Consider the following 27,348-nt stretch of genomic DNA (forward strand, 5'->3'; position numbering starts at 1 on the left):
TCAACAGGACAGACAGACGGATGGACCTTGGAAGACCTCACTTCCAGATCTGTTGTGTCTACAGGATTATTCCATATTGTAAGAGAGATTTCAGTTCTCTGCTAACAAAACGGTCTGGACAGCTCTTCACACAATTCACCAGAACACTGAATTAGACTTGCCATTTAGGTCTTCCTTAACTTCACTTTTTTGGACTAGATGATGGCAAAGTCCTAGATCTCTTTTCCATTGTGCCTGTTATCTTTTAATGCAAATAAATAAAGGAATAAAAACTTTACAAAGTCATGTTTACGTTCATACAGCTCTAAGCCTCCCCTTTAGCCTTGTATCCATATTTACCTCCTAAATGAACATCTTCAGATGTATCTGTCTTATGTGAATGACATGAAAAATATTACTTACACACAGATGATTTTAGCTTAGCCCTTGTTCTCTGCACCAGGACAGTGATGGGGTGATTTGTGCAAATTAGGAAGGGGATCTCACTTGTTATGTGCAGAGCTCTTCAAAATTTTCATTTTGAAAAATCCTCTAATTTAAACAAGGGCAGGTTCTGGATTTCCAAAGGGAATTACTAATGTCAATAGGATTTATGATGGCACAACAAAGAAAAAGCAATCCATAGTTTCTTCAGAACTTAACATTTCTAACCCCGTTTTCTGAGTTTTTAATTCTAAATCTGAATTATTTTTCTCTCCATGCTGTCATCAGCACATCAGCTCATTTTGTGGAACAGAACTTCTCTACTGCATGGACCCCCTGGACATCTTTCTGTCAGAATTTAACTCAAACTCTCATCCAAGATCCAAGCCTGCATCAGAAGTGAATAGAAGAAAATGGCATCTTATCCTAGGTTTTTGGAAGTTTTGTTATTTGATCCTTTTTTCATTCAACAAAACTCATTTCCTCCCCTGCCAAAATATTCTCAGATCTCTTTCTAATGTTCTTTCCTCATCTTCAGTTTCACTTTGAATTAGTCTGCTCATTATCTCTGGAAGGAAGCCCTTGATGTTCTCCCTGTCCTTGAGTTTGCTTTTGAATGCCATATTTCTGCTCCTGCTCTGGACAGTTTTGTTACTTGACTCCCTGATAGCAGCCATCTCTGTATATGTCACTGATCAAAAGTGGTGAGAGGAGAAGAATGCAAGAAAGAAAGAAGCAAAATACCTAGAAGTTTTGTTTGGCAAAGATTCAAAGCCTCCTATCTGATCAGTCATAACCTCCCTTCTGTCACTAACATGTTTCACTACAATTTACATTTAAATGGTGTTAAATGAAGGCTTTTCTCTTGGCTGCCCACCCCACCTCCTGTCATGAGGGCATCCTTTCCTTCCACTTTCACCTCACAGTTGCTTGCATGGAAACCCAAGTAGAGATTCAACAACCCCCTCCTGATGGCTCTAACTCCATGTATAAAACTCCTTCTTTGTAGGCACCACTGTTAACTGGCAGGCAGTTCAGGCAAAGCCATGACAGGAACAATAAAGGGAGAAATTTCACTATGAGGAAAATCACAAATCACTGCAAAGGAAGCTGTGAAGCATTTGCTATACTTTATGAAAAGTGTCTGAAGTTGTGAGATATTTATTGATGTGAAACTATGGAAAACTAGCCTTAACAATAATTTAGAGATTACATGATGGGGTTGGTTAGGAAGAGGGTTCCTAGGGCCCTAATCTTCCATTTACTGAGCATGTCACCATCTCCTCCCAGTAAATTATCCCCTACAGTGTCAGGTAACAGCTGAAACCTCCTGATCCCAATGAGACCTACATCAGGTCTCACTCTTATAAAATTCTGTATTTCACACAGCACTGTGATTTCAACAGCACGTGGTAATTAATGGTCATAGAATTATAATTATATTCTACTGTAGAATAGAACTTCCTAAGATGGAAGTGACCCACAGGAATCATCAAAATCCTGAACTGGCAGAGGGGTCAGGCACTGATCTCTTCTCTCCGGAGGCCAGTGGCAGGAACTGAGGGAATGACACAAAACAATGTCAGGGGAACATAGGTTAGAAATGAGGAAAAGGTTTTTTGTCTAGGGGGTGATTGAGCACTGAAGCAGGCTCTCCAGAGAAATGGGCGCAGCACTGAGAGCTGTGATGAGTACACATGCCTACTCATGATGTATACAAACTAGAAGAACTAGGTGTTTCTAGAAGGGGGAGAAGTTACTGTGAAAATTAAGTTCCAAATATTAATGTGGGTTTTTTCTTGCTTTCACGTGCCTCCAGACCCAGTTGTTTAAGTTATATGTCTCCCCAGGAAAGTGCAGATATGAAATTCAATAAAGACTTTGCTTTCTGATGAAGATATTCCTCTCCTTTGCAATATTTGGTGATTTCTCACACTTGAATACTGTCTTGTGCACAGTGCGCCAAATTATCAGTTGCATCTTCCTTTCATGGTATTTATCAGCTCTGTATTTTACAGGTTACTAGAGCATTTCATTGAAAATAATGTGGGTCTGTAGGCCCCTGGTCCTTGTCCTCATTCTTGTGACATCAAAATACACCAGACTTGCAAAGTTTTTGATGATTCTATTCTTTGGAGGCGGGAGGAAACATTATCCACCCTGCACAGATGGGGAACTGAAGCACGCGCCGGTTGAAGTGATTTAGCTGAAGGAAGGAAGTTTGTGACTGCTCCATAAGGAATTGAATACAGTTTTTCCTATTCCCAGTGTGGTCCCTTTCCCCAGACAATGCTTCTCATGCCAAGTGCTCCAGCATTAGAGCTCTCATTAGGCAGCAAGACGTCTGTGCTAATGATGCTTTAGTGACCCAGGCATGAGCACTGCACAGTGAAACACTTGAGTAAAAGCCTGACCTGCAAAACCTGCAGCAGAGGAGCAAGGCAAGAGGAAAAAACACTGAACACTTTGAGTTCAGCATTAAGCTGGCCAGGATCCAGCTCTAGAAAATATCACACAGTATGATTTTGAGCAAAGGTTGTTAATGAGGCCACATGTAAACTGAGTGTGTGTACAAGAAAGCAGACCAAGGGCTATATACACTTAATATACTTTTCAGATTACTCTCCATCAGCCAGAGAATTGCTTTTCTCAACACTACACAAATGGAGCACTGAAATACAAAATAAAAGCCATTATCTATCCAGTCAGTGTCTGGGTCACAAGAGTTTTAGTGTGGGCGGGTAACTGAAAAATTTCTAGCTATCACTGCCAAGAAAACTTTAAAATCTCACCGGAAACCAAAAATTGCACTAAGGATAAATAAAACCAAAAAGAGGGTCAAAGGACCCCCAAATGTAAACTCTTAACAACAGAACATTGATAACTTAAATGAGAGAGAATGCAGGCCTTTTGGGCCTAGAAATATTTTAAAGGTTCTCAGCACTTTAGAATGGTCTTGGCAAATCAGTTGATTGTAGTAAAAAATTTGGAATCAGATCAGAAATACAGGAGGTGGAGGTAAGTGTAGGTACCATATAGGAGTGCTGAAACAGTGATAAAGGCTTGTAAGAGCCCAGTGCAGGGAGCAGGATGATGATGCTTTCTGAGGACACAGAGAACTGAGACTTGTTGACAGCCTTCTCTGACTGTGGATTTTTAATAATGCATCTATTGCAGCACCTGAGTGTGGGAGTCAGCTGGGAAAAACAGGGTTAAATGAGATATAAATATGAAGCAATGAATCAAAATAGTCATGTCTTGAGTGCAACAAATGATGTTCTGTCTAGAAAAAAGCTGTAGGCAATGTGTGGAAATGAGCACAATTGTTTTCTGAACTGTTATGGTGCAGTGAGATGCTGCTATTTAACACTTGAGGGCTGGAGTGGCTGTTCTAATGTGAGAGCTGTCAATCTTGGAACACCTTATTTTTTCTGCAATATCCATTTAAGTCTTAGTGGAGACTGCTCAGTTTTCTCAGTACTTTCAGCAAATGAATGATTTGTTTATGAAATATGCACAGATTAGTCCTGTAGTGGGAATTTTTTTGGGTCATTTCTGCATGAGGCAAAACACATATGCTCAGAAGTACCAAAATATTTCAAGAAGATTTTCGCTTAATTGGTCAGTTCTAAAAGGTGACTCATAATGATTGTTTTCATTTTCAAAACAGGAAGTAATCTGAAAGGATTTTTCATGTTGAAATGGTATGATTTCTTTTAAAAAATGATTGAAATTATTCTTTAAAACAGGCTTTATTATATTCTTCAGTTTTAAAAAAATATTTTGGGCACCATTTCATTAAAAATCAGGCCAAACCTGGGTACTCACCACCAGCAGAAAAATTAAAGCACACAAACATCTAAAACCTCAAACGGAAAGCCAGCATCCCACTGCACCCTCCCACACCCCTGCTGCTCCCACGACTGCTGTAAAGCAGTGCCACCCTGCAATATCAGGAACCATACCAATGACCACTGGCAAAACTTCTTCCTCTCCCTTTGCTGTTCCACTGGTTGTCACCTTTCAGCTCAGGACTCCACTTCTGGTGCTGCATTTTTCACAGATTTGGTGAGACCAGTCAGTGGGTTCCACCTTAAATCTGAAAGTATGTTGGATGTGTGAGGAAACCATCCCTTCAGCATTCCTCTCGCTGGACAAAACAGGACTTTCCCTAGTGTTTCTAAGCAGAAAAGCCTTAGACTTACATGGTCATAGACTTACTCATAGTCCTGAGGGACCCAGGACTTGGTTTTTATACCTTATATGTTCTTGCTGAGGTTTTACACCTGTGTATTAGATAACTGGCCTAGACATTGTCGTTCAAAGAAAGCCTCTATTTGAAACAAAAGACTTAAAGCCCCCAGAAGGATTGTCAGGCAGCTCTGTGTTCCAACATATTCCCCGGGGTTTCTTTCTCCTTTCCTGTTCTTTGTTTGTGTTTATCTGCCTTTCTGGGCACCCACAGGACTGTGCAGGGAGGCACATCACTGCTGGTGCAAGGAGAGGCAGTGGAGGGGGGGAGCAAGCCCTGGGGCTGACCCCCCAGGACTGGCAGCCTCATTTCTTCTGTGCTGGAGCCACATGGGATGATCTAATACAGCCTCAACATGTGCAACATGCATTGTCTGTAGTTTAATGTGCTTTATTTAGGTCCAGGCAGCAAGAGAAGGGAAATGAGGCTCGATAAACAATAGAAAAACATAGACATCTAAAAACAGATTATTTCCTACTCCTGGGCTGTACTGTGCCATTCCAGGTTCCAGCAAAATTTGAGGATTTTTATGGGAAGGCAAAACAATGGGCGTAGCATCACCATTGCTTGTGACCTACCTGCCTTTCCTTTGACACCCTGCATTTTTTTGCCCCTTCAGTCTTCAGAAATTAACCCAAGTGCAACTGCTCATGTTCAGTTGTGCAGCTTCCATGGTGAGGTTGGGAGCTCATGTACCTTGGACTCGGAGGGATGTGATCTACCACACATCTTAGTCCATGAAGAAGAGGAGAGGAGCAGCCTGAAGAATTTTAGCAGCTGCTCCTATGAGGCTGAACGATAGCTTTTCAGATGAGCAGTGGTCTTACTTGTGGGCAATTAATTTAGCTATTTATCATTAAATAAATATTTCCCATGTAAGCTGAATTAATCAGTTCCTCCCCTGGCTTCAGTAAAAACTATGGTTTTTTGGCCTTTAGAGAAAAGATGCTCTGCTCAGAACCTAGTCAGCACTTAATAAGGATGGACTTGGCATGGGGGTTGAGCAGGGGGTGTGAGGAGCATGAGGTGTAGCAGACCTTTGGTTGTACAGCTCTCTAATTGTCAGATCCAAGTCAGACTATTGACTTCAGTTTCCAAGTCTTTCCCTGCATGGAGAGCTGGTCCTGGAATGCTGCACTTGGTTGGTTTCTCTCATCTTCTCCAGTCAACCCCTTGAGAACTTTCATTAAGGAGATTTAGGAAACTCAAATTTTTGGAACAAAAGAACAAAAGAGAAGCAGTGTAGTTTTAGAGTGCAAGTCATTTTGGGTAAGTCAGACCAAGACTTCATAATATAAATAACAGGAAAGGCCTCTGAGAATGGAGTCTCATTATAATAAAGCTCTCTTTAGGAAATGCTTTGGCACAAAGTTGATCTGTTTGCTGCACTGCACTGTTTTGATCTTAAAGAAGACCAGTAATTGTACAAAATCTGTTTTTCTCTGCACGTTTTTGGTGCTTGGAAGAGGCCAACACAAGTACATGAGCACTTGTGTTGCAAAACAGTTCTGTGCTGTCAGTAATCCCAACAAAAAGGCATGGAGAGATTTACAGAGAAAAGTTTCCTGGCTGGTGCAAGCCTACATGTGCCTGCTTCTCATTTCTGAGTAAGTCAAAGGAGGGATCACTTGCCTTTTATTCCTGTCATAGTCTACTGAAATCCAACATTCTTGCACCACACAGGGAGCCAGGGACCAATGTTCAAGCCTGGGTGACTGATAGAGGAAACTGCATGCAGAAAACCCCACCAGCAAACCAGGGAGAGGGCTGCTGTGAAAGATATTTTAGGGCTTGCTTGTTTATCCCTATCTTATGATTTGCCAGTGAGATGACTGGATCTTCCAGGTTTCTGTTCAGCAGCTCTGATAAAAATTTTCTATATATTCTGTAGGGTTGATGCTAGAGCTATCACATGTGCTCAACAGACATGTATGAGCATTGAAAGTTTCTGGAGAAGACTGGGATTTTTTACTCCAAGAAAATGGCAGACTTGCAACATCCATTTCTTGAGTTTGTATCTGGAAGTCAGAAAATTACCCTATCCACTTCAAAGGAAGGTAATTATGTGTCTATACAGTCTCTAGACACAGAAAAAAACATCTTAAGAGGTGTCATATGGGTTCTTCTGGACTGGACCAGGTCTGCCAGGCACATGACCTGGGGCACAATATAAACATGTTCACAAATCTGTGTGTATTTGATTATATCTTTCTTTATTTCTCGTATTATTTGTCAAGCTTCACATCTGAAATAGAAGCACTGCAGCATGAAATCCTACAGGTGGAAAAGCTGTCTATTGTCATTGATGTATTGTCATACATCAGAAAGTATGGGAACACTATTGTTGCAGGGACAGATTCACCCTAGGAAGCTTGGTGTGTCTTTTTAATTCTACGTGCTCTCAGAGAAAGAGGCACTGAAGGACAAGGAGCTCTGCTTTATTGTTTTGTAGGCAGCAAAGGTTTGACTTGGTAGGTTGGTGTTACCAGTGCTCACTCTGTGCTGCAGAGAACTCAGTGCTGAGCAGACAGCCCTTCATCAGCAAGGCACCACATTGAAAGGGCTCTTTAGAACTGCTGCAGAGTAAATACTTGAGCTTCAGTTAAGTATTTACCACCAAAAGAAATATAAAATTATGAAACTGATGGATTTAAGTCCAGGGGCAGGGACCCATTGCAAAAGTTGAAACAGGCTGTGAGTAATCAGAGGACTGTAGGAATGTGGTCCTTGAAAGGTAAGCGCTGGACCATGCTAGATGAGTAACTGGATTTTGTCAGTGCTACCACAAGGAAAGAGGTACACTGCTTTTCTCCTGTAAGTACTGGAGGCTTCTGACTCTTCAGTTCCTGTCAAAATTCAGCGCCTGTTAATAAGCAAGTGCTGTCTATCAAAGGTGACCAGAGAAGCCATGGAATGTGCACAAAGTGCCACAGCAGGGGCCCATTGCTGGTGTTTATTAACTTGAGGAGGGACCCCCTCTCTCTCCTGTTCAATTCCAGTCCTCACTGCCAACAGCTCCTTGCATATAACAAGAGCTTTGTGGTTGCCAAGGAGAGCCCACCTCCCCCAGAGAGGAGTAGAATGTGTGGAGAAGAAGTAGCAAAGACCATTATCATCATTTATACAGCAATGGGAGACTGGCAGCCAAGTGCTGTTGGCAGTAAAGCTTTCAGCTGCTCTGGGAAGATTGAGAGTGTTCTCCTAATGATTCCCAGACATCTACTTTGCAGCAGTTTCTTGGACTGATTCACTCTTTGGAATGCTTTTCCCCTCTGTTTTATGCCCTCCTGAAGACAGCGGCCAGTGGAGTGAGCAGAGGGTGCGTTGTCAGAAACAGGGGTCTGGATGGAGCCCCACGGCCCAGGCATCCCATTTCTGGTGGAACTAGGGAGGGCACTGACTCCCTGGCCTGTCTCCAACCTTTGTGATGGGATCTTGAATCATCCGTCCGTCCATCCATCCATCCATCCATCCTCACTGTTGCCCTGATTTTTAAAAGTGTTAAGTTTTCTTTTATAGTTCTTTTGAAAGTTTTAAAGTTCTCATAAAACTTCTTTAACCTTCTGATAATGTTTACGTATTTCTACTGGAGTTCTCACCCACTGTTCATGTAAATAATGACTGTTTTTTATTCTTCTTTGTGGGAGGAGAGAATTGATGGACTGTTGGTTTGACCAGAGTGGTTGGAGAGGTGGCAATTTCATCCTCCAATCCACTGTCACTTTTGGAATTCTATATATTGCGAGGCCAGAAATAAAATTGGCTCTTTTTCTCTTTTGAACTTACGAAGTTTCTGTGTACTCATTTCGTGTCCAATAGTGACACCTCACCCTGGCTTTTCTGGATGTCTGCTAGGGCAGCTGCCTCTCCTGGTCTCCTCAGCCCCGGGTACTGCAGGCAGGAGAGGCAGCAGAAGGACTGCAGTGGAGGAGAGCTGATGCCTCCATTGTGAGCTGCCCTTTTGTGAGGAAAGCCTCATTCCCCATTTACCTTTTGCAATGTCACAGCTCCCTGGGAATGACACAGCTGCCCATGGCCACAGAGAGCCAGGATGGTGCCCAGTCCTCAGGCACAGCCGACTATCCTTACTAGCTTTTCATTTTTGAAGAACTGGGGAAAAGTTGAGAACTCTACTCCCACTCTTCTCATAAATCTACAACTGGGAAACAAGCACAGGAATCATCATCCAAAAATGTGTAGCTCAGGCTTTTCACCAGCTGAGACAGGAGTGACGTGAAATTCCCCAAGCTGCAGCAGGTTGGATGGAGCAGATGAACTCCAGTTTCAATGAAGGCAAGGAGATGGGGGAGGTGTAGAGCTCCCAACACACAATGGAAAGGGCTCTGGGGGAAACTTTGTGGCTGTAGACTCTAAGCAGTCTTTTTTTTGCTGTTGCATAACTGCTTAAGTGCAGCTTGGCTGCAAGCTGGGATATACTCAGGATTTTTGCTTTCTGTTAGCCACCTGGATAGTGACATTAATTCCTTTGTCTCTTATATTCCTGGGTGGGAAAGCAAAGCCAAAAATTTCTTTGTGATATGAACACAAACCCAGGCATATAAACCCTGCTTCTTAGTCATACAGGAACAGACTCCTGCGCCCTTAGTGCAGTCACCCTGGCTTTTTGCCAACACCACCAACAGCCAGTTTATCCCAGTGTCACATTTCCCCTGTAAGGTGTTAAGTGGCCACTGATATTTCAGCCAGGACAAGAGCCCCTGGGACCATCTGGCTGCCACATCAGCTGGGTACGACTCCCACCAAGCAGGGATGGGGACACAGAATCCTGGAGGAGATGCTGCCTCATGGGTGGCTCTGTGGCCCTCTCAGCCCCTGACCTTGCAGCCAGCACCAGATGGAAGGACAGTCATGGGAACCAGCCTGAGGCACTGACCACCTTGGCAGACAATGGCAGTTCCCCCTTAGGGGTAGGGACAGGGCAGCCGGGATCAGGGGTCACAGAGAGCTCTGCCTCTGCGTGGTCTGACAGCCAGATATTCCTGACTGGAGATGGCACTGGGGTGACTGCCAAAACTCCGTGGGAGAGGGGATGTCATTTGGGAAATAGTCTTCCTTCCAGCTGACACATTTGGGCTGGCAGTCAAGAATGTGAGTTGTCCCCAGGGCTCATTTTAGCAGCTACTGTGGCCAAGAGAGGTGTGAAGACAGAGATGTGCAGGCTCAATAGATCAGAGACCCAGTCAGCTCCAATTACACCAGCTAGATGACATTAGAGATAACATAAAATATTCTAAGGCCTTTCAGAATAGCATTGCTGCCAGAGGGGTCATGCAGCATTCGGTGGAATGGGCTGGAACATCCTGCAGGTCATTTTGATTTTACTGGGTCAAAACCCATGGAAAGAAATCAGTCTTTCCTTCAGTTTTTCTGATGTTTGAGATACATTGTGCAAAGAATTAAATCCTCCTTCAGGATTACATCTTAATCTCAAACTGTTCTTGCTGCAATTGCTTTCCCTATATATTGGAAAGATAGACTATCACATGGCTCTGCAAACTCACAGACCATCCTTGAGCTTCTTAAGGAGTCTTGTACTCTAGAAAATATATACACACAAAGAACTTAGTTTATCTAGTGCAGAATCACAGCCCTGAGAAGAATGGTCTTTGCTTTACCCTCAATGAGGTTCAGAATATTTTTCTTATCTACAGGTTTTCCACTGCATCTTAAATACTGCCAAATGTTTTATCTCAATGTCTATTCAGTTTTAGAGAGTATGAACAAGGCAGCACAAGAAGAAAGTTCATAGAACGTGGCTCCTCATTTTCTGACAATAGCTAGTAGGCACCAGTCCTTTTGGGAAAGACATCCTCCAAAGCAGGACACAACGAAACCATCTGGTCTAAGGTCTCCTTACATGTTCTATTAAAGATTAGTCTCAATGTTGAAACAGAGGTTTTAATAAACCCTTAAATATTTCATTATTTACAACATTGGATATGCTTGTTATCTATAGAGAAATCCATTCTTTTTAGGATCTTGCCAAGTTTCTTCTTTTTATTTGTGTCTAACAATATTATGGGAAATTAGTTTTGTAGCTTGATCACACATTGTCTAAAAAAAGTGTTTCCTCTAATCCATTTTGAATTTTTATTTCCTTATTTTATCTTATGGATTAGCTTCTTATTCAAAAGCCTTTAAAAATCCTTTCACAAGCAACATCTGCTCAACCCCAGGGGCCTGCAGGACAAGATAACAGGCTCTAGTGAAACTATCTTTTTTTGTGAAGAGCACTGTGAAAATACAAAAGTGAAGGATCAGATAGGACTGAGTTTTACAGAGTGTGTAATAGGGAACTGGCAGGAAAACAAGCTGTTCTATACTCATTGTCCTGGAAAGCTGAACATTTTAGTTAACCTGAAAGGAATTAAAACCAGTAACTGCAAATATTTAGGGTAACAATAACATCCCAAGAGAGGGCAAGTAGCTGTTGGTTTTGTTTTTTTTTTTCTTTTAAAACATTACACAGATTAAATAACACCAACTTAACCTAAAACACTAATATGAAATTAATCTAGAATTTTAATGCAATAAAAAAAGCTGATATGAATCAGAACAAGAGCTAAAAGAAACTCTGACACCATTGCAAACAAGGTTCTGTTTAAACTGACATGTTTTCACAACCCCTCGTTCACTGCCTCCCTTCTTCCTCCCCTTCCTCCTTTTTCTGAACCAACCAGAAGATTTTCTGCTAGGAATTTTCAGCCAGCCATATTCTCTAGAGAAGGAAAACCTTTTAGTGACATTCAGCTTCATTTACACACAAGATTTGGGTAGTCTGTCCTCATCTATATCTGCTGTCCCTGGCTCCTGAAATGAGGCTATATTCCCTAATTTGATCAGCCTTCCCAGGTCATTTCTGCCCTGGGCAGCAGTGTGTAGGTGCTTACTGTGGTGGGAAATAAGATGGAGATAACATGGCATGTGGTTATTCAAGCAGCTGAGAAACCACTCTGAATTGGTTTGGCAGCCCCTCTGTTCCCATCAGCACAAGACTAAAGTCTTCCCCATTCTCAAAATCCTTGTATAAATTTAATTTAAACCAGATGTATTCCCATTGTCATCCAACTGTCACTCCAGATTCTGCACCATCCCCTGTAGGTGCTATTCCTAGTCTAAGCAAATGACTCAAGGCCTGGTCTCTATTTTATTCTTCTTTTGGTGTTGAAAAGTGTTATTGAAACCCACATTATGATTCTCTCCTTCCTCCTCTGCCTATTGCTGCCTCTGACAAGAGCTGCTCTGGGACTTGCGTCTGAAAATCTCTTGGTAATTCATGAAGAGTGATGGGAACATGGTCTATGGAGGAAATCTTCTGTACTCATCAGCGAAAGGGCATGGTGCCTACATAATCTTGAGCTAAAGATGCCTCACTTGGGTGACAGCCATAGGAAGGAAAAAAAATGCTCTGGCCACGGTACACTCTGTTCTTCTCAGTGATGATTTTCCCTGCAAGGCATCCAGACAGTAAGCACGCAGCCCCAAATTCACAGAGCAATAATCTGCTCCATGGTGCCTGTGCCACATCAACAGACCAAGACTGCAGAGCTGAGACTGACCTGCAAAGCTGTGGGCAACCCCAGAATGAGAATGGGCTCTCAGCAAAGGTGCCATCATTACCTTCACTTGGTCCATCTCCCTGCCCTCGGGCAGCACAAAGTATGTTTATGGAACGTCATTTTTTTACAAATATTCCTCTAAACTCTTGAGACTCTTCAGCAAAGGAGATCCTGCAATGGCCCCAGACAAATCCTTCTTGCTGTGTCAGTAGCCATGCCCTCTAAAGATTTCCAAATACCAGGCCTAAAATCCCTTTACTGCATGCTAAGAATATTACAAGCCTCCAACTTTCGGCTGCTGTTGGGCCCTTACTGACCCATAAGGTGCTGACAGAGGGGCCAGGCAAGGGACCCTAATCAGAGCTGCTCCTTACTGACGCCACGGGGAGAGGGTTTTCTCTTTGTTGTTTCTGGCACAGAGCAGCAGGGCAGGCGGGGGCCATGCAATGCCCTTGAGCTTTGGGCGATTCCTTACCCAGACCACTGGGAGAGGCACAGGGATCAGGAGTCAGGCACAAGTCTTTGTCTCTTACCTGCCCCAGAGGGTCAAGTTTCCTTCCACTTCATAAGTATTTATTGTTTCAGATGAAGGATGGTAGGGGGTCACAGGGGAGGGGGAACAGTGAGATAATAAAGGATAATATTGCTTCCAAAAGTGTGTCTGGTTTTTCCTACAGTTTTAGCTACTCTAATAAAAGATGTTATCTCTCCCTACAAACCTTGACTGGCCTATATCCTTTCATCACTGCTTCAACAATGTTACTACTGCAATAAAAAAGGCAAAAACGTGCCTCTGATTCCTTAGTAGTGGGTTACATCAGCAACTAGAAGGCAAACCTCCTCAGGGAAATATTCTTCCACAGCCCTTTCAGGCAACCTTATTCCCAAAGGAAACACAGCCAGTCTGCTGTGCACTGGGTTAGTGAAGAAACATTAGTGATGTTGTGGTTCTGCTTCCTGTTGTTGCACCTCTTGTGGTGTCATAAGAAAGGAAGAAGGAGTTGAGGGGCAGAGAGGAGCTTGGGGAGCTTTCAGTATTAGCCCCAGCCATTCAGGGGATGAATGAATTGGGCTCTGCAAAGGGTACAGCAATCCCTTGGGAAGGGCATATCCTCAGAGACTTTCTGTGGTGCATCCTGCAGAGTTGCCCTTCCCCTCAGTCAGAAGTGGCCATGGGACCATTGCAGCTTGTAGCTGCACAGGATTGGAGCTCTGAGCAGCCTTGGCAGGTTAGCCATGGTGGGGATTGTGTTGTGTGGTTTAAGCAGCAAACAGGAACTTCAGGCCTGACATTAGAGCCTTTCAAACACCTCTGGAGTTAGATGGGGAACAGCTCCTCTGTGCTTTCTGCTGCACCACAGCACTTTCTTTGCTAGTTTAAAAGGGCCTGAGCCAGAATTTGCCCATCCATGCGGCAGGTTTGTATTCATCTCTCCTCTGAAAAAGCAAGCAATTAGGAAATACAAACAGCACAAACTCAAGCTGGCGTAGATTCTGAATGTCTCAAAGGTTCAGCTGCAACCATAATTTCCTGGAAAATGCTGTGCTAGGGCAAGCACTGCAAGTGGCAAGGCTGTATTGGGTTTGGCCTAAAGAAATGAGAAGGTTTCAAAATATTAAGGGCAAATATATTTTTATTTTCCATTCTAAAGTAAACTTGGAACCATGGAGAATAATGTTTCATTTCTTTAAGGAAAGAAAATTCCAGAAACTTAATGAATCATCGCTTCTGGGCAGAGAAAGTGCAATATGACTGGGGGTCAGCACATTTATAAACAGAAAGCATATTTTTCAATTTGGGATGACACCAAGTCCTTTAGCAGCTGTAGCAGAAAGTCAGTTATTCACAAAGATCCTCTTCCTTCTTCTTTGCCTTCAGTTCCCAGTGCTTTTCCAATGGACAGACCACATCTCACTCCAAGAAAAGACAACAGTTAATGTGTGCTCAACATCCTGGGTGCTTGGAGGCAAGGAGCCAATCACACAGAGCAGCTGTGAACACGGAATCAGAAACACATATACCAAACTTTTGAGGAAAAAACTCTTTCCCACAAGATCATGGTGAGAAGATTTCAAGTCTTAACCCAGCTGCCACTATTCTGACTTAATAAATGTCCTTACACAGACCATTTAAGTCAAGATTTTTTTCCCAGTAGAGAGGTTTCACCCCTCGGATATAAGGCCATTGACCAACCCTTTCCAGTCAGGAAGCTTCAGTCATCTGTTTGCAGCTATCTAATGATAGAGAGGAAGGGGACATTTTAATTAAAACATTTGAACTCAGTTTGAACTCCACAAAGTCTGGTGAGGTTCATGATGCCGACTCAGGTGCTGTTCAGTTTACAGAGCAAGCGCCAAAAGGAAGTGAGAGAGAGAGAGGGAGAGGGAGAGAAAGATCCTAATAAGGACTGTGTAGACAGTAGTCTGAATCCCTTGAAGGCACCCTGGTGGGCCATCACAGGTTTGGGTGACTTATCTCTTCCTGACACATGCTGGAAGCTGCTCATATGCTACATTTTATTTTTAAAATTGAATAATCCTTAAAAATTAAATAGATCTAAGTGATTGGTGCAAGGGGAGTGGAAGATGGAAACAAGTTATGAATGGGTTTAAGCGCCAAGTTACTCCAAATTTCAGAACAAATGTTCCTGCAAATGTTCCCCAAAATATGTTTACAGAACCAGGTTCTCACCTGGAAGGATGTGAGGACTTGTTGGAGTCCCTGACCTTTGCCAAAAGTTTTGTAAAACACTTTGGTGCTGTCAGGCTTTGAAGCAGGGGAATTCATCAGGGCAGGACAGGACATAGTGACATAAACAGACTTCATGTTTTTCTGATGGGTCCTCTCCCACAACACTCCACTCATTTACACCTAGAAGAAAATTACACAGCTCCTTCCTAAGAGCAGCCAGCATACCTGATGCCATCTCCAGCCCTAAAACTTGGCTTACTTAAAATCCTGGTAGAAGTGAATGGAGCAATTACAAAGCTAAAAACCAGCACCAGTGCAAGAAAACTCAGGCCTGGAACTATGCAATAGTCCTCATTTTGCAAAGTATTATTGGAACTGAGTCATAGTCTTCCCAAGTACTGCAGCCTGAGGTGAAAAATCCACCTACCTTCACCTGTCTGTCTGTAACAGCCTATTAAGCTATTTCATTTGGACCCAGAAAGGGAACCTGTTCCTCATGCTTGACAGAGGATCAGGCTATGGTTTTTAACATAAGGAATTTATTGTTTCAGAGATACAATTAGCCAAATAAAGGGCTTCCTAAGGAAGTGTCTGTTCTCTGTATTAACATATGTAAAAATGTATATTGCATTGGAAGCCTGATGCTATATTTAAAGAGAAATCTAAGCAGGGACCTCCCTTCTCTGTTCTACAGGAACACTGTTGTTTCTATAGGATCTCTCACAATTTATGCCATGTAAGGTGGGTAGGAAATCAGGACCACAGTGTTAATTTAAATGGGTCTTTACCAACATGTAATATACCATATGCACTGCTCCCTAACTCATTCCCACCAGCCTGGAAGAGCCTGTCTGGACTCAACTGATTGCAATGGAAATTAATTAGTTTTAATCAGTGGAAACCCCATGAAAAACATCACTGTGGCCAAAACAAGCCAGGAACACAAGCAGCTAATTTTATTCTGTGAATGAAACTCGGCTCAAGAGGGAAACCAGCACAAGATTTTTGTACGTGTCTGAGCTACTGACTGCCAAAGCTGCGTCGTTTTACTGAACCACATCTGCTGTACGCGAGGTCTGCCGTCCTGATGGTATGACTGCAAAACTGAGGTAAAGGGATTCTGAGCCTCTTTTCAGCTTTCCCAGGGGTGCTTAGCTAGGGCCACCCCACACTTGTATCACTAAAATGGCCCAAGTTGCCAAAACAAATCAGGTGTTACCTTGGCTGCAGCAAAACATGCCCACAAGCAGTGGCAGGGGAGTGAAGCAGGCTTGCCCAAAGCAGGAGCTTCTCAGGCATGTTTTGCAAGCAGACAAAACATTAACACCTCACTCCTGGAGAGCACACAACAGGGAAGTCTGTGCAGCTGGCCTCAGAGGAGGCTCTGATCTCCTGCTGGATGTTCCCTGGCCTGCACATGAAGAAGAACTTCCAGTGTGATCCAGTTGCACAGTACAGACCTGCCAAAAAATGGCTTATCATCAAATGGCCTGTGACCCTGTGCAGAAAGCAGAGTCAGGGCCTCTGTGGGCAGTCCTAGCTCAGGCCTTGTGACCGACTAGGCTGGACAGGACTGTGCTTTGCCATGCCTGTTTATAGATGGGGTAGTTGTGTTTCTAGTCTTAGGGCTAGAACGTGTCTCTCATCTTGGAGGTGTGATTTGGAAGAACTGAACTGCATCTGCAGTATATTTAATTGCAGAAATACTGGATTCACAGCAGTATAAATGGTCTCGCGACCTGTCCCACTGCAATCTCTGTGAGAGTAGGATCCATGGGTGTATTTGAAACCATAGGAGCATCCTGAAATAAGCTTTATTTGAAAGACAGTAAAGTTCTATAACCTACTGCCTGAAGTCTGGAGAGTGGCAGTAATAGTTTATGCATGGTGACAATCTCCTGCAGCCACATCTGCCCTCTCTCTGTGTCCAGTCTCACCTGCTCCTTTCCTTAAGCATTGGGCTTTTATTGATGTTTAAGACTAGACACTGCCTTCTGCCTAACTTCACTTGTCCTTCCAGCAGGCTTTTGGCCATGTAGAGTTTTCTGGTTTATTTGTTAAAAAGTTTATCAAGAGAAGCATCAGAATGAGATCTGGGTGCAACTGAAGTCAGTGATTAAACTGCAAATGACTTAACGGGGCCAAGGCTGCAGCCTGTAGGCTTTGTTTGCAGTACCAGTAATGAATACCAGGCACTGACTTTGAAGCCACTTTGTGCACTGATGATATAGAACCCCAGAAAAAGCTGTCACTAATAAGTAAAAGCCCTCAAATTCCTGAGAAAGGTTGTGATCATTAATCAGAAGCTTTTTTACGTCCACATAAGAATGGAGATATATTGAATCCATGAGCTAATCTGGTATTTGAAGTTAATTAATTACATCTCCCTATAAATGTCAGTGGATCCAGGACTTGTGCCAATATCCTGGGGAAGGAGGGAATATGGCTGCATTGCTTTCTTCCCCTTCTGTTGAAAGAAAACAAAAGATTTTTAAATTAGATGTCACATATTTGTTAGATATATTGTTCAGTTTGCTTTTCTCCCTCTCCCAGCTATTAACTACCTCTCCCAGAAGTTTAAAATTTCATTCAAGACACAAATATCCTGAAAGCAATAAGTGAGTAACAATGAAGAAATCACATACCTGAGACCCATGGAACAAATTAGGCTTTTGTTATGCTGGGGCAATCCCAGTAAGGCAGGGGGCAGAACTTGGCCATATATCTGAAATCAAGTAGTTGAATCTACAGTATTAGAAGTTGGCTCAGCATGAACATGTTTCTTAAAGCAATTATAGACATGCCAAAGGAAATGTCCAAGGCTAGCCAAGATAATCAGCAAAGTTCCTTGAGCCAACATCCCATATTCTCCTAAGATAAACTTAAACAACGTTTCTATTTATTGTTTCCTGAGTCTCTTGATAGTCCCTATCGAAAGGCAAGAAAAATTGGAGAAAAGGACTAGAAAACAAATTCATAACATTTGCAATGGTAGCATTTTGAAACAGTCTGTACCAGCCTGAAGTGGAAAAGTTTTGAAATATATCAGAAAAACCACATCCACCAAGAGGCATTGGGCAGTGGACTTTGGGCATCAGGACAGAACTTTTTGAAGACTCCTATAAGCTGTTATAAAGGCCTAGTGAAAAGAGGGAACAGCACTTATTTTCTGCACTGTTCAGAGAAAGCTGAGCAGAACAGATGCTTTTGCTGAAGGGAAGTCAATGCCTCTGGCTCTGTCTGAGCTGAATGACAAACAGAAGGGCAGAGAAGGATTTGTCTGCGTCCTGCAAGTGTACAAGTGTACCAAATTAGCTTTCTCTCTGCATCTGCCCTGGTCCACTGCTATAAGTGAGGAACATTGCAAGCTGGAGACACAGCACATCTGTAACCAGGGAACACAAAAGGACAGACCTGGCAACACAGGTGAACATGCTGGCATACAAGGAGGCACAGAATAGGTTCCCCTTGGTTTCTGAAAGAAAACTGCCTCACTACAAAACTAAGCAGTGATGTGTGGCACAAACCCAGCTGTACCAGTGCTGCTGTCTTCCAGATGAGCCATTAAATCACCTGCAGTTATTAAAATACCATGGCAACTTCGTCAAGTGTAGAAATGCTCAGTGTAACCCTGTGGCCAGATTCCAGCTTACAGTGCTTCACCCTCCCTGCTCCTTCACTTTCCTGCTCTCGGTAGCACCTCTCCCCTCCAGCAGAGCTCCTGAGGCTGCACATGGTCCCCAGCCATGCCCAGGAACCTAGGGGCCTTGCAAAGCCAGGCTTTACCAGACCATAGGTAGTCAGTGCAGCCTTTTGCAAGAATCCCTTACATTTCTGTTCCCTTTGTAGGTGTCTGAGTCCAGTGAGCCCAAAAACCCATAAAAAATGAGGCATTCCAGCGGAAGTGTCCCCCCATGGACAGGAAGCCCTCGTATGCCAACTGCATCTTCCCTAAGGTGGTTTTGATCCCTTAAAGGGATGTACTTCTGGCCTGAGCCTGCAGTACTATGTGAAACAATAAAGCAAACAGCAGAGCTCACTTGCAAGGGACTGAGAGCAGAGCTGTCTCAGGCAGGTCCATTGCCTGCTCCCTGCCTGGCCATCACACTGCTGGGCCACTGTCCCCTTCCCAGTACTCTATGTCTGTTGGGAAAGTCAGCCACCAAAAGGTCCCCACTGTGAGCACAAGGATTTTGCTGCATGTTAGGTTTGATGAAATCTTGCTGCTGCAGAAGCAAGAATAATTTTATGCCCATGTTGAGTAATTCTTCTCTTGAGTGGTGTCTGAGCAACCCCAGGGTGCCATGTACTATTTGAGTGTCTACAACTGTTTGTACAAAATGTCTATAAAGGTTTGTGGTTCCTCTTGTTTCAGAGTCAAACAGATGAGGTTTTTTCAGCCTTGGCAACAACTCTGCCTGAATTCAAAGAATTTCCATCCCAGACTTACTGCTAGCTGTGGTTTGATGACTCTGGGCAGACCCAAGGGACAGGACAGGCTGTGGCTGCCTCACAGAGAGTGACCAAGCTGCCTCCTGGGGACATTGTAATCAGTCAGGAACTCCAAGAACCCAACTGATGTATCCTTTGCCTCCCCCATCCTTTATTCCTGGTTCTTTCTGTCGTCTCACTGCATTCACACTGGGGCTGTGGTGCAATAAGGAAGTGATACCATAAAGCCTCCAAGAGCAATTTTGGAAGCAAAATATCCATAAAGAATTTAGAGCACCAGATGCAAAATATTGGTTCAGTGAAAACCCAGTTCACTGACAAGAACCAACAAAACCAGGATTAATGCCCTCTGTGCATCAGCTCCAGACAAGGGAAAGGTCATTGTAAAACTCAGTATCCTGGTCATTCATGTGACCCATGTACCCCTGTGTGTCTGTAGTAACTGCTAAGCAGGTGATGAACAATTCCAATTTTTTTTTTTTTTTTTTTTTTTTTTTTGGCTAAAGGCAGCTGTTGCCCACGGCAGGAGATGTGTTCTACAACAGACCCACAGGATTGCAGGAAGTCGGTGGAAGTGGATTTGTCCCAAACAATATGTCAATACTATCAATCTTCTTCTTGCTTATCAAGCATTGTTTGTTGATTCAACATGCAGTGTAATGAGCCTAAACTAAGACTCTCTGAACATCACATAGTGAAAAATTAAAACCAAGGCCATGCACAGCTCCTGGGGTGACATTTGGCAACCCCAGCTCAGGTGCTCCTCTCTGATGGGAACTTCTTATTGCTACAGTGGAAAGTTTTTGCTTCTGTCCTGCACATTGTAGTCTCCAAGTGATGCTGCTACATGCAAATTGGGGCCCTGAAGGCATTTCTTTTCTCTACTGAATAGTAAATTATGAAATAAAATAAACTGACCCATAATATGCTTTCCTCTCTCCAAATTAAATAACACAGAAAACAGTGCTCCTCAATCAGACCACACACACAAAACTCTTGGCTTTTTTGTTTTGTCTTGCAAATTAAGTGCATTTGGCCTATATAATATCTGGAAGCCTACCAGCAATCTCCATGCTCAGACTGCAGCAGGGTTATAACAGGTATACTCAGTAAATTCCATAGCTTGTCCTTCTTAAATAGCTGATATGGCTTTCTGTAGTAGCATTAGCTCTGGTTTTTACTCAATAAATCCCACTGACTTTGATCATGGATCCTCTGCCTCAAAGGAGTAATAGGAATAATGAAGCAGAAATACCACACACACACACACATTTGTAGGCAACAGTGGGATGGGGCTGCAAGATGATAAGACAGAGAGGCTGTGCAGGACTGTACCATGAACAGAAATATTTTCTTGACTCATTAGAAGATATCAGCACCCAGTACAAAAAGCCTAACAAAAACAAGGAAAGGGTCACTGTGTTCTGGTATCTTCCTCCTGTCAAAAAACCAAAAAACCCTTTTAATTAGCTGAAAACTACAAAAGACTCTTGGTTGTGTTGAATATGTAAGTTGTCTCAGGCATAGGAGCAGAGTGGAGTGTGTGCAATGCTGGATCTGATCAAAAGTGCGAAACTGAAAAATTCTCCTGACAGAAAACACAGCCTTATCAAAACCAGAAGCTTTCTGAACATATCAAATGTTAGGAAAGTTAAATTTTCCAGATGGAAACTGAGAAGAGAAACTGTATGTTGGAAAACCAAGTTAGTGCTAATTTTTGACTGAGACATATGTGCTTCTGGCCCCATATCTGGAACTTGAGCTTTAACTGGAGGAAAAGTTTAGAGTAGGCAGAGTTTCACTTTTCCTCCTTCCCCACAGGTTTGGTCTCTTCCCTGCCTTCTCCCAAAGAGCACAAAGAGCACAAAGGAGTGAAGATGGGGAAAACTCGTGAGTAAATACCTACTGTTTCCTAGAAAGAAAGACTCAGAAGACAGGGAAGTGTCTGAACAAAGAGCATTACTAGACAGCAAGCAGAGAGATCTAAGCAGCTGAAATGTTATAGAAAGGCTGGAGGCCCCTAAAGTCACAGAAAAAAAAGAGAATTTCATGACTGATCTGATCACAAAATTGGGTAAATAAACAAATGCTGTGGACTTCTTCATTAAGAGGACCTAGAAATTATTTTCAGACCACTTTCTAAAGTTAAAAGCAAGTACACATTTCTGTGAGAAAGCTGTAAAAATTTGAAAGATGGAGTATTTCAAGAGGGGATTTTTGCTCAGGATTTTAATGGGGTAGCAGTGAGGGAGGAAGGACAGAGACTTTCAGCCTGGCTCTGCTGCCCAAGCCTCACTGTCCAGATCAAAACCTCTGGCATAGAGCTAGCTGGGGCTGGCACATGAACAAGCTCTATCATTTACAGATTTCACTGAAAGAAACACAAATTAAACATGACAGGTCAATGCCAGTCCATGTATTTGCTGAGCTGTGATGAACCCTGTCAGCATCACTCACTCAATTGGACCCTGCACGAAATCCCACCTTTGACTGCAGTCCTCAGGCCAAAACAGCCCTTGCTGGGCCCAAGCACATGCAATAAAATATGTGGGTTTATTTTTTTTAAACAGCACCAGAATGAACTTTTAGTTTTAATAAAACAAACAATTGCTAATGGTCCTTCCCCACTTTCAGTCCCTTTGGCCTTTTTTATCCCCTTTCCTTCTAGGTCCTAGACATTTTACAAACACTTGTAAAAAACCATACCCTGGCCAAACAGAGTCATTCTTCATTCTAAACAGGATGTCAGGGATAGTGAAAAAACAATGTTTGTGGCTGGAATGCATTGTACAAAGGTGGAGGGAATAGAGGACATTTCTGTGTCTGGAAACAGAAGACGAGTTGTTGTTTATAATGCAACATGTTAGGGACCAGATTAGATAGTATCATTCTAAACAGAAGAACTCATGCTCCACCAAATCTGAAATAAACTTTGAAAAGATGTCTCAGTGAGGTCTGTCTCCTTTTGGGCCCCTCACAGTACCATGAGGTCAGAGCTGCAGCAATGGATCATTTCACATCATTTGCCCAGTCAGTCACTGGGCGAGTATGAGCGACCCACACACTGTGGCCTGTTGTGATCAGGAATAGCAGATCTCATTTTGGTCTTTTAGGAGAAGTTAATATGCCATTGCTGAGCTGTGTGTGCTCTGATCATGCATTTCTAACAGAGTGTGCACAATCCTCAGCCTGTCTTGCTGGAAATATATGTAGAAATGTAAGATTTTTGGAATAATCCAAGAGAGTTGGGAATCTTGTTTCCAGGTGTGAAGTCTCATTAAAATGGATAAGCTCTGTTTCCTTATGTACATTACAAATTGCAATAAATTACAATCATTAGAGCTATACTAACAGGGCTTGGCCAAAAAACATTTCTGAATTTTTCAGAAAAGCAAGACATAGTGAAAGAATTACTGTGGATTAACCTTAGACACTTTGATCACCTTGAAGCATTTAAGAAGCTGAGTTCTTATGATGCAGGTCATTTCACTTCCAGGCAACATACGATTTTGAAACAAAACAAAGAAAAATTAGAGCTTTCCAGCAGTATAGCTCATTGTTATAAAACTTAGTTGCTATTTTTGGATGAAAAACAAAAGCAAGCTGAATTTTGTTCCTGCTTCATTATTCGGTATTTTTCCCTGGAACTCTATTTAACAACAAATATAGTAAATCTGTTGTTTTTAGACAAACAGATGAGTAGTTATTCTGTTAAGCAGAGCTAACTGAAGTATTTTGAGCAGAGCATCCCTCCGCCCCCACACTTTCTCTTATCAAAAATGGGTCTATTTCAATATTATAAACATTTTCCATTTGAATGGATCTCTTCCAGTGGAATTTTCCACAGAAGTCACTAAAGGAGGAGCAGAGGACCCGCAGGACTCTGTGCAAAGCTGACACGATGCCTGGTGACTGCACGGTGCCACAGGGCCCACGCAGGGTGGGCTCTGCAACCCTGCCCTGCATGGCCCGACCCGTGGTGGCACGGGGTGGCACTGGGGTGGCCATGGGGTGGCCATGGGGTGGCCATGGGCCTCATGGACCATGGGGCACCCAGGCACTTGTGGGAAAATGGCATGCCAAGAGTAAGGCTAAACCAAAAACTGAAGTCAGCTTTTCAGCATTTCTAAACCCATGGTTTTCTTTGAAAAACAAACTCAGTTAAATTTTATTTCAACTGCTTGTCCCAAATGTTTGTTTGTCCTGAGTGATGAAATTGCATTTTTTCCCATGGGAAGGACATTATATTTTTCTGTAGTATTTAATGGCAGTCACTTCACTGCCCTAAACTTCATTGAACCACTGTAAGCATAGCTTTAAACACCTTCCAAAGCCTTTATTCCAAATGCTCTTTTTTTCTCTTTTAGTGTGCTTTAATTTTTCTACACATCTGCTGCATTCCTACCTGCACCACAGCAGTGCGTATCAAACCAAAGTAAGATGGTTCAGTTGGACAAATACAAACTGAAGACACTAAATAAAAAAGTATGAGAACTGAGGGAAAGTTTAGACATCAAAGAATGACCATTTCCTGACTTTTAGGGCTACCTTTAAGAGCTTTGCAAGCAGAAAATCTCTGCTCACTTTGACAGTCTTACTTTAAGCTGTTATAGCTCGGATTCACATGGCCCATATTCCATCTGATTTCTCAGGTTTTAGTGGTTTTCCTACCAGCTTTCTCTGGTCCTTCTGAAGTACTTTGTCTATAGAAACCTGAGGACTGATAAGCTTGGGTGGAATTTGGGGAGAAATCTTTGATTAATTAAAGATTTCTTTAGAATATCTGCTTTCTTCTGGTGATTTTTGATTCCTCCTGCTAGGTTAGAGATCTGAAACCCTACTCATACTCCTGCTTGGAAGATACTTGCAGTTCTTTTTAATACATAATAGTTATTTTCTACTGAAACTTCAAATTAATTTATTGAAGATTGCCACAAAAACTCTGATCCTTCTTTGTCTTTCTGTTTACTGCTTTCCCTGGAAAAGGGAGGATGACCTGATGGGAGCAGTAGTACTCAAGGTCCCTAAAGTTGTGTGCCACTGGCCATGGGGAAGGGAGAGCCAGTGGCCTTTGCCAGGACCAGGAGCTAATCAAGGAGGGGCCACACTGCACGTGGTTCATGGAGTGACCCCTTCCCATGATGAAACACAGATTACCTCCCTGCTGTGCTTGTGATTCACCTCCCCTGAGATCCTTGCAAGCAGTCAAGGGGGGAAGGGAAGGAGCAGAAGTTGAGCCCTTCATTTAGCACCCTGAATTCCTGAATGGAAGGACAGGGATAGGGAATTACTAAGAGGAACAGAATGCTGTTATTTTTGGCCTTCTCAGAAATTTCCACAAAGAGAACAACTTTCAGCTGAGTAAGCGTCAGGAGCTCAAATAGGAGGCCTGACTCCGTATCAGACTTCTCAAAACGTTCACTTCTCAGGTTATTAAGTTTGGTCTTTGCCCTCTTGAGACCCGTGAAATGAATCAATGTCTCCTGCCAACCACCAAGGGATTTGCTGTCTTCATGCCTCATTGAGACATCAAAAACTAACCAGTGAGGTGAGAGTTCCTCAGTCATGGATTGCACAATGCTCCAAACACTAATGCTCTGTGTACAGAAATAATACCCTGAAGGCAGATCTCTTCACACTGATGTTGTTACATTTGCTAGCCACTATTGCTCTTTAATATCCCAGTTTATACTTAAAGACCAATGCACGTAAATTCTGTTGTGCCTGCAAAATGTCATATGCAGACAGCTGCATTTTGGCAACAGCTGTGTGAAAATGCCAAAATCCTTAGCTGGCACAGATAGTGTACAGATTAAATCCTCAAAAAATGCCAAAATCACACATAAGAATGGACTACTGCCAATGATGTAACTGTGGGACAGTTTGGTTAAAAATGAAGTCCCAAACTTTCCCTCGGATATTCTCAATTTTTTTTCCTGTGGGAAAAAGTTACTTAGCCCTCATACCATGAGAACTGTGGAGGAAAAATCAAATTAGTGTTAATATGTCTCTAAAAAATTAATGATGAAGAAGTTCTGTCAAAAATTTCTCTTTCTGCAATTTGTGAATCTGAAGTAAGCTGGTACCACTGTTCACATCTAAAACAGCCTACACAGGCTGCACAAAGCCAACGTTATCTTCCAGCATGCATAACAATGTGCTAAAAGATGTTCTGAAGACATCATTAGATCAGAAAATTAGTGATAGAATTGTGATTAAGAGCAGCTGGAAATAGACCAGAGGTTAACTGGGAACTTCCTGCTCCACATTAAGAATTGCAAGTTTAGGATAATTTGATTTAGTCCTTTCCATGAGCTTAGCAGAGCCAGGCAACCTTTCAGAGAGGGGTGATGTACTATGCACAATTAAACCACTGGGTCCTTTCCACTAACTTTAAAAGCCATTGGAAAGCACTCCATGTGGAGTCCATGGCAACTCCATATGTCCATGGCAACTCTGCAGTGCTCCCTCATCAGTGTCTGCAGAGCAGATATATTTTCCTCAGGAAACTTGTTGGCATGAAACTCTGGCCCAGGATAGCTCCAGGAACTAAATCTAGAAGCCTTTGAGAGTTATTAGCAGCCCATAATTTCAGTCTCATATCTCTCACTTATCACTTATTACTTCCTTCAGAACAGAGACTTGATTTTGAACTTGAACTTGCTTCAGAACAGTCCTGTTCCCCCCGTGTAGCACACATCCTCTAACACCACTAGAATCTCAGAGCAGACACTCCCGAGCCACCATCCTAATTTACAGCCTCCTACCGCAGCGATCAGTGACTCCACATTCAAGTAAAAACATTTAAGTATTACAAGTTGCTGTCTTGAGTATCAGCAAGTGGATATTAGCAATTAAGGAAATGATTTCACACTGCCTGGTCTCTCATTACTTTCACTCATCACCACAAAGATACTGAGGAAAACTGGGAAATGGTTAAGCTGCTTTTTGCTTGCACTGTCATGGCAAACTTTTCTGTTAATTTCCAGAAAATCATCTACATTTTTTTCTGGTCATTCCCCCTTCTACACTACAGTGTCTGATAAGCTCAAGTACTGGGTCAGACTTAAATGTATCTGACTGATCCCACAGTGGGATTCACCAACTCATCAGACTGTGTGGCAGTAGTTATCTGGCAGTTTGGGATGGTGCCTAAGTCTATGGCAGACAACAGCAGGAAAAGCTCCCAAGCATAGCCACGTCTGAAAAGTCTCATTCATCTGCCAATGACAAGGAAACAAATAAGCTGTAGATACTGCTGACCCCTTGCTGAAAATGTCCAGGGAACTATTGAGTGTATGATGGAATCAAGGTTTTGTCCAAGCAAGCCTACAGGTAGGACAGGGTTTTTCATTGAAGTATAAACTCCACTTTCTGCAGAATTGAAGAAACATATGTTTTTGTTAAAATTCTCTGTGCAAAAGTGGTTTGTTTGGTTATTTTTTGGTAACTTACTTTTATGAAAACAGAACACTGCCAATTCTCATTCCATCTCTGCTACATCTCATGCAGAAGACAAGGATGTACGGAATAGGGCTTACACCACACATTTTATATGGCAAGATCATGATGCATTCCTGTGTTACTGCACAAAGGGCTGGCTGGTCCTTCATGGGAGCCCCCTCCTGAGGCCATGGCCAAGGGACATAGCCCTCAGAAGCCCAGCATTTGGAAAAGGAGATAACATAACTATGGCCCCTGGAAATCTTTGCAACACACACTACACATATGTATATTCTTTTCTTCTGGAATGTTTCAAGGTTTCATATAAGCAAAACTTGAAGCCTTCTCTACATGTTTGCAGGAGCTACAAAAAGCTTTCCATCTCTACTAATGCGACATTTTCAACAATAAAATGCTGATGTTAATACAATCAGTTTTATACACAGGTTTTGACATCCAAATTTGACACATTTTAGTTTCCTTCCTTACAGAGTATTTTACTCAAT

General features: G+C 42.7%; 1 long non-coding RNA gene across 3 annotated transcripts in view; it reads left to right on the top strand.

The window, feature by feature from the left end:
* Positions 1-27,348, top strand: part of LOC115495781 (uncharacterized) — a 130,178-nt gene that overhangs the window by 71,232 nt on the left and 31,598 nt on the right. Inside the window, exon 4 of one of the 3 annotated variants that reach the window (XR_012056707.1) lies at positions 21,221-21,289. The exons of 1 other annotated variant lie outside the window; for it this stretch is intronic. This is a non-coding gene — a long non-coding RNA (uncharacterized lncRNA). Of the gene's footprint in view, positions 1-711; positions 4,944-21,220; positions 21,290-27,348 lie in introns of those variants that run through there. One more of the 3 variants, XR_003961105.4, reaches the window with a different exon arrangement.

The sequence above is a fragment of the Taeniopygia guttata genome, chromosome 6 (assembly GCF_048771995.1).
Source record: "Taeniopygia guttata chromosome 6, bTaeGut7.mat, whole genome shotgun sequence".
NCBI classification, from domain to species: domain Eukaryota; kingdom Metazoa; phylum Chordata; class Aves; order Passeriformes; family Estrildidae; genus Taeniopygia; species Taeniopygia guttata.